This window comes from Molossus molossus, unplaced genomic scaffold, assembly GCF_014108415.1.
Source record: "Molossus molossus isolate mMolMol1 unplaced genomic scaffold, mMolMol1.p scaffold_m16_p_5, whole genome shotgun sequence".
Taxonomy (NCBI): domain Eukaryota; kingdom Metazoa; phylum Chordata; class Mammalia; order Chiroptera; family Molossidae; genus Molossus; species Molossus molossus.
The window spans coordinates 46,482,627-46,491,541 of record NW_023425388.1 but is presented as its reverse complement, the minus strand read 5'-3'; positions in this window follow the sequence as shown (position 1 = coordinate 46,491,541).

The following is an 8,915-nucleotide window of genomic DNA, read 5'->3' as shown; positions in this document are numbered from 1 at the left end:
TTCTTCAAGGTGCCAGCAACATTTCAAGAGGGGATGCCCCAATGTGTAAACTGAACAAATCTGCTTGGGTCGCACTTGCTGATGTCCTAGTGTTCAAAGCAAGTCACATGGCCAAGCCCAGTCTCAACAGGGAACTATTACATGGGAGGGGTGATTCTTTGGGGTTCCTCAGAGGAACCATCTCTCAGAGTTACAATTAGGAGAACAGTGAGCAATGAGACTGAATACAGATGCCAGATCGCTACAGATTGCTACAGCCTTCATGTGCTAATCTGGTTTAAGGTTTTTTTCTGACAGATTCTCAAGAATGACTGGAAATTTTTTAATAGTTTTGAAAGTGTAAAAGGGGTATATGTGAAAGTGCCATGCTCTGCTCTCTAGTTTTAGAAAGTTAAGGAGAAACTGCATGATTAGACATGAGATCACTAGGACACAACCAAGATCATCTACAGCGGGAAGATCATGGAGAGAAAGGAAAATAGTTGAAAAACATTTATAAGTTATAGCAACAGTAAGATTTACTGAGCACCAGCTATGTGCCTTTACAACCATAGCTTACCATCCTTACAACAGGTGCCCTTAACTCTATTTTATAAGATGAGGAAACAGGCTAAACAGATGAGTAACATTCTTAGGTATTTAAGGCAAGTTTGTGGGAGAACTAGGGTTCAATCCTCCATCTGTTTGAAGTCATGGATTTTCTCAATCTTGCTGACGAATGAAAGGCCAGAAACTGAGTGAGTGGTGAAGAGGGCAAAGAGGCTGATAAACCAGGAGAGAAAAATGGCATGCTCTTCTCTCCTATTTATTCCTCATGGGGTTACACTTTGAGGGAAGAGCAGGTGTCTGGTTGGTGGATGTTGGAGTCAAGTGAGAAAGAAGAAATGAGAAGGGAAGAGAGAAGGACCGAATGACGTGGCATCTTTGGCTACAACACTGAGTGTTTCTGATCAGTGCTCTAGTAGCAGCAAGTTATGAGCAGTCAGGACTTATCCTGAGGAGAGATAGCAAGTCAAGAGAGTTGTTGGTATGATGCAGAGAAGATGGATAATAAAGGGCAATTTAAATTCTGCATTCGTTTGGTAATTTTTTTAAAACACCAACTCCCTCCTCCCCTCCTTGCTTCTTCCTTTCAACTGGCTCTTTGTGGGTGGGTTACACTTCTGAAATGCCTACTTCCTTCCTCTTTTGTCTTTCTGTCTTGGTCCCTGGGGAGAATGGAAATTAGCTAAGTGTGATGGGTGTTCAGGAGGCAGGCCTTGGTCGTTGGCCAAGAGAACTAATTTCCCCAAGAGTAGCCAAAAGTATCAGCTTCACAACCGCCCTTCTTAGAGCTGAAAGGGATTCTTTGTTTTGTTTTTTTTTTCAATATTCCTAACCAGGGCAGTTGCAATTTGTTTTAAGAAATCCACAATCACACCCAAACAAATCTCTCAAATCAATTCAAATATCAGTTAATGTGTATTGAGCTGTGGAGAGGGAAGTCAGATGGGAGATGCACAAAGAAGAATAAAACAAAGCCTTTACCGTGAATGTATAGGCTATTTGCGAGGGTGAGCCTTACAGCCTAAATTTTTATCACGTAAACAATGATGTAAAGCGACTGAAATAACTGCTAAGTAGAGATATGCTCCTGATGCTGTGAGGAGGCAGAGAAGGGAAAGTCATGGAAGGGAAGACATTTGAGCTGATCTTTGACAGATGAAGAGAAGGGGCTAAGAGAAGTGTTGAAGGCACAGCACAGCCTAAGCAAGAACGCAAACCTGACAAGTAATTGATGTGGTTGGGGAATGGCTGGATTGTAGGGGTTAAGATTTACAAATTTTGGGCCAATGTAAGAAATCTCAGGATTTTCTGAAATGAGACCTTTTTTTCCCTCTAATAAATTGTCCTGAAACAATGTCATTCATGAAAAAAAAGTCAGAATATAACAAATGTCAGATTACTTTTTATCTTGATTACTTATATTAAAGCAGCGACCACTTCCAGCCTTAGTACTCACCTATCCCTAGGAGATTTAGCAAAGAGGTAACCAAGGGTAACACACCAAACAACATTCAGCAATTATTTGTCATCTGCATGAATTGTGCCTGGCACATAATATATATTTAATAACTATTTGTTGCCTGGATGAATGAAGGCATAAGAGCCCTGATGATGCCCTACTATGCATCATTTTACATTACTCAGTGACCTAATGGAGCTATTAAGTTACTTAGTGTCACTGGATGCTGGGTTACGGTGCGGTAACAAACAGGTTTAAAATCTCAGTGGCTTAACATAATGCAGGCTTATTTCTTGCTCATGGCACAGGTCCAGTGCAGGTCAGCAGGAAGGTCTGCCATCATAATGACTCAGGGATCCAGGTTGAAGGAGGTTCCATCTTGACTCATGCTTCCGTAGTCATCAAGACAGAGAAACAAGGATATGGCAAATTCTCCACTAGCTTTTACAGCTTCTGTCTAGATTTGACACAGGTCGCTTTGTCTCACATTTTGTTGCCCAAAGCAAATCATAGGGCCAGATCTGATGTCAAGAAAACAGGAAGAAGAAAAGAATTGTAATGACCACCACATTGGGTAACTCACATGGTTGGCCCCTTTATCTCAGTATTTATCTTAGAAAGAAATGAAATAAATGCAGTTTTCTGAATGAATACTGTAAAAATACGATTGTTTCTGTGTACATAAGCAAGTGTCTAGATCCTATACCAGATTTTGTGTATAAATAAAATTTCTTAACAGAATTATATGCTAGTTTAGCAAATCATAGTATTTGCCTTTTATGACTTAAAATTTCAGCATTATTTCAGTGTCAATGACAGTCCATTTGGTACTTCTTGCCTCTTATGAAATGATAGCATTTACTCTAAAAACCTCGTTCAGTCATTGAACATCTTGCAGAAAATTTAGCTAGTGTAGACATATGCCTGGCGCTTGTACTAACATTTTCTATCTTCTGTTCTGACACTTATTAGATGATTGCTTTAAAGCTATTTTTGAAGAGAGGACTTGAAAGAGGAGAATGGATCAATCACTGTTTAGCCTGCTAGACCCTCTTTGATGTACGGCAACCAAAAGTCATTCTCATCACATCACAGAAGGTTTAGGTGAGGCAAGCTTGTGATCTCAGCTGAATTCTTAATACACGATATGCTGTCTAGTGTCCCCACACAGGGGATGTAATTCAGGTTATAATAAAAGCTCAGTGCCCTTATGGCTGTTACTGTACACAGCAGACTTACTATATACCATCTATTGTATTTTTTTGGATAAAAGAAAAAGTATTAGATTATTCCCTGACTGCCTTTCAAAGTCTACTTAACCAATTCACTGCTGCTAATTAGCATCTGGGTGGAGGACAGGGCAACACCCTGGGCAATTTCTAGCCTTCCTCATGTATCAGACCTTCATAAGACTACTGTCCCCTTGTGGCGATGAACAAATTACGTCCATTCCATGGTAAACATGAGGCTGTTTTCAAAGGGCTTGGAACACACTGGCCATGTCATTATATTATCCATCAACTGGAATCACAGAATAAGGTACAATAAGGTCCAAAGACAGTTTTGTATATTGACACTTGCTGGAAGAAATGCTCAACAGCTGAGAGAGTTCATAGATAACCTAGTTTCTCATCCTCTCAGCCTCTTGCAACAATAATGTACTTGCCACCTCAGCAGACATATTATATAATCAATACTTGATGGCCATTATTGCTGTTGGGCATAGAAAATGCATTCAAAAGGCAGGAGAATCTTCTGGAGACACTCATTCTGTCAACCAGGGTAGTCCTTAGGGAAGGTTTTCCTCCAAATGCAGACAGCCAGAGGAAATGCTGACAATGTCAAATGTCAGGCAGAGTTTCTAGGGCGGCCATGCACCATGGGTCTCTTCCCTCCCCCGCAGGCTCCTGGACATAGGACTGGCTCTCACTGATGAAGCAAAGGAGCCATTTAGTGTGTCCAAATATTTCCCTTACTGTTCTGCTGCAGAACTTTCCCCCAGCCCCTCAATGTTATGAAGAGCAGAGCTTGAGCCCTTCTATCGCCATAACTACACTAATGAATAACAACTGGACATAGGAAGTTAAAAACACCAAATCAAAAAGTATTCTGGCATGGAATACTAAGGAATATGTTTCATCGCAAATATGTGCAAGAGAATTTGATATTGCTCAGCTTGTCTCACTTAAGGATTATAAACCATACTGCCAAATGGGACAAAGTAAGAAAAACAGCTCATTAAAAGATTATCTATGCTTTAAGTCTCAAGAGACAGTGTTTGAATTTGACTTTTTATTTGAGAAAGTAGAGATATAGTTGATTTTTCCAGAGATTTTATGTTTATTTTCTGGAGGCTCTGAGTAGTTTTGTACAAAGCCAGAATTGGGCCATGCCTTCCATGACCAATAGAGCTCTATATTAAACACTTTAGAAATAGGTATTGAATGAATGCATCTCATTTATGTTGTGAAAACTACGTCCACGAGGGAATATAGAGGGAATATGGAATGAGAATAGGCATGTTAAAATGCTAACAAAGAAACCTCCTTGCAACTCCTACCCCCCACCTCCCCAAAAAATATTCAAGTGAGCACGTGGGATTTGCAATCAGGCTGCAACGGGGGGGTCAGAGATCAAAAATAAATGGTGGGCCACAACATGCAGAGCTTTTAAAAAATAACGTCACATTCTTTCATTCTCAGCATAAGAAATGGGCAAGTTGTTCAGGGCAAATAATTGTTTGAACTGAGGATTTTATTATTAATCTCTGAAGACTGCTGAATTTAGGGTCACAGTAAGGGTTGATTAGGTACAAGGTGCATAAAGCTCTCCTCTGTCGATGCTATTGAAAGAAGCAAGTAATTTAGATTCAGAATTGGTCTTGGATTGAAGCTCACTCCATTACCGACCATTTTCAATTTCAGCTATACAATAAACATCAAGCTCGGCAAGGAAATTAGTACATTTGGTAATGTATTGGAAGAGATGGGTGGGTCTTTGACAAGATGACACTTATCACCAAAGCTTCAGTTAATGAAACCCTTGAGTGGTATCTGCGTTTGACATATTTTGACATTTTCTGAAATCACATCCAGCATTTTTTCCCCCACAATGTTCTTCTTTATGAGAGAGAGAGAGAAAAAAAAATCCATCTATCTTTAAAATGAGTACTGGAGTACTGCAATATTACTGGGGGGGGGGGGGGGATTAAAGAAATGCTGCCTCCACTGACGGGGAGAACAGGGTACTTTCTCAAAATCTGCGAGAAGCAACAGATCCACAGGATGAGTTTTATTCAAATAAAGCTCACAAGGCATTTCCAGGAGAAGCTTCAGGTTTAAATGGAGCATGTTTTTTAATCATATGTTTCCTGAAAGTATCTTTCACCATAAGATGTGATCTCATTAATGTGACTATAATTTATATTACTGAAAAAAAAAATTGCCAAATTGGGGTAATTATTTCCGGAACAAAATAGTTTTCTGTGCTTTTTGTTTGTTTGTTTTCCTGCAAGGAAACTGCTTGTACCTTAGTAAAGATGAGACTTTTAAAAGAGAAAATAATGAAAGGGAAACAGAAGACTATATACCAAAAAAAAAAAAAAATTATAAAGGGAAGAAAAGAAAAAGAAAAAGCCGAGAAAGGCAAACTGCAGGGGAAAATAGGGTACAAAATAAACATGGGGAAAGCAGATAAAAATCAAGGCATCCAAAATGAACAATTTCTGGCCCCGAACTAGCTATGACTAGATCACGACCCATAGTCTCTCACCAGCGTTCTCACGTTTATGTATAATTAAATGCTGTTTTATTGCCAACTGGCCTAGATAATGAAAAACCAGAAAAAGAAGAAAATGCTCCCAAAGTGACCGAAAATTTAGGTTCACACATTCTGAGGAGTGGTTTTTGTTATTTACTTTTTAGTTTTCTCTGAAAGCTGGGTGAAATTATTATGTATTCAGATATTTTAAATCTCACACAGCTCTATTGTTCATGCCATGTTTTTTATCCAGTGCTGGGAGAACAATGTAACAAAAAATACAAAGCGTTCTAAATGGGGGGGCTTCCTGAACCCTACTGGACCCAGGGTGGCACTTGCAGTGTGGTAGGCCCAGCCGGGTGGTCTCTCTCATACATCATTTACCCACCACGAGGAGGAGGTCACCTTGAAGTTTGAAACGGGGGATAGGAGAGAGAAAGAGCGTGAGGGAGGCAGAAAGAGCAGAGTAAGGAAAGAAAAAAGGCTGCTTTGTACGAGATAGATACTCTCGAAGAATTCAAAACACATCAAGAGGACTCTTTTTTAACCTCCACTCTGTAGGTGATTTCTTTAAACCCTTTAGACTCCTACCCTTTCTGACTTCCATAATCCAAATTTAAGACCCCAGATCCTGCAGCGTTAAGGGAAGGGGAAAAAAAACCTAACTTCTGTAATAGCTCCAAGTATTAATATTGTCGTCTGAAAAAGCTGCATTCACGTTTCATGGACTACTGCTCTCCTTCGTATTCCCTGAAATAATCATTTTCATCATGGAAAACACAATGAGTGTTGGAGAACCATCCAATTATCTAATAATTCAGGGATTGACGATTATTTCTGCTGTTCCTCATTTGTCCTACAAGTGTGGAAAACCAAGTATGTTTAAATAGAATGACATGTGACTTGACCCTCAATAATGGAATTATAGTTCAACTGTTTTAATATCACGGGTGTGACCTTTAGACAAGTATGTATCATACGAATTTTGCTTTTATTTTATCAATTTTTACAATAAGTGCAAAATAACCAAACTTTGAGTAAGAGGCTATATATTCATTCATATATATTATGAATATATTACATATATACTATATTTAGTGATCCTATTTAGCTGGGAGGTACTGGAACCGTTCACCGCCAGTGTCCATTCTGATTAGCTGGTATTTGTGCCATAGCAGTTGAATATTGTTTTTAATCTACAAAATGTGCCTTCGGTTTCTGAACTCTTCTGGAGTAATTTGACTTGAATCATTCTGAGTCTGGGCTTCTGAAACTGTTAGTCTAGTTTTCAGCTTTCTCTGCCTGCCAAGTAAAAATGTTGTTATTTCTTCTCTTCCATTTTCATTTTCCCTGTCTTCGTGTTATTTTAGTCCTTCTAATGTCATCTCTCTAATGTCATTTTAGTGTGGTTTGGGGAAGAAGCCCAAGTCAAAGCATACGTTCAGTTTAATGTTTCATAGGTTTAATATACTTGCCCCATTTTATAGTTAGGAAATGTTTAATACAAACCATAGACTATATATACATATAAAAGTAATGCTTATAGAATATACATATGCATATACATGTGTAGGTATATGCACATATGCATATGTAGTACTATGTAATATGCTTGCCCTATCTATCACTTGATCAATCATAACTGCAAAGTAAAGGAATGATACAATGAACACGCATACTCCCACCACCTAAATACCTTGCGGTCCTCCCTGTATTCTCCAGCCTCCCCACTAAAGATGACCATTATCCCAAAATTTGGGCTTAGAATTCTCTTGGTTTTCCTTTCAATTTTTCTGACTTCTGTAAATCCTGTATTTGTCTGCTCCACTTAGTTATGCTGTGGTAGTAAGCTGTACAAAGAAATGCTGATTTTTTTTTTATTTTTTTTTTTGCTCCAGCACATTTGGTGGAGGTGCCTGTGTGTCTGCGGATCAGCTTTGGCCCTGTTCCGTGTCCTCTTCATTCCAGGGCTCCGGCTAAGGGGAGGAGCCCCTCTCTCAGTCTTATCGCAAAGGAAAAAGAGCAGTGGTAAAACCACGTGATGGCTCTTAAAATTCCACTGAAAGTGGCACATATCAGTTTCATCAAATTTGCTGGACAAACTTGTCACCAGTGAGGAGGATATAGCACAGGGAGGGACACTGCAAGATACACAGCAAAGGACAGGGATGTATAGTCTCCAACAGGAAACAATGGTGAACAGTGAGAAACAATAATAAAATTGACCACAGTCTACTCTCTTGGCCATAAACACTCTTTTCTCACTCTTCTTCATAGTACATCAGGTCCCAGACATAGCTCTTCTTTATTTGCTGACCCATGAGCTATAAACTAAAACTGTCTGCCAAGCATAGCGATTCTGAAATACAACCAGGCAGATGTTGTGAGGGCTCGCCACCATGGGAAGGGGGAAGAAACGCCTTTCGAATAGGTTTATTCTTCTTTCTGTGTCCACTTCCCCAGCCCACTGTTATAGACAACTCTTGACCCCACCCTCTCGGGGCAGTTTTCCTTGGTCATTATCCTCATTGGACCCATCTGAAAAGAACATTGGAGAATATACTCCTTTGGGGACTAAAATGTTCTTGCTTCCTGCTCTTAGATTTAGAACACTCACTATCTCTTTTAATCTAGGCTGACAGCTGTTTGGGTAGTATAATTCTCCCAACAACTTCATCAGCTTTTGTACCAACAGCCACATTGGAAATTCTTTTCAAGACATTTCTCTCTTCCTCTAGACTTAAACAGAAGGTTTTCTGAGCTTCTCAGACTTTTGTAGGGGAGCTATAGCATATACCATCTTTTAGGCCATTTGTGCACCTGAAAAGATTTACCAGTTATTGCCACAATCAGTTCAACAAAAGGTACCCTTAACACCTTTGATTTGGTTTATAACTCCCGAAAGCTGCATTTTAATCAACTTTGGTCGCTCAGAGGAATTCTCAATTTTACTTTTAGATATGAGAATAAGTTGCATCTTCCAACACTCTAAGTCCCCAGATTTCTGAATTCCTTTTATTTCTTTTCATCCTTGCTTACAAATTGGCCAGTCCTTTTGTGAGCTCATTTCTTTTTCTGTACCACCATGTCAAATGCAGCCAACAGCAACCAGGACATGCTGGTAATGTTCGGTTTTCCAATCTCTTTGCCT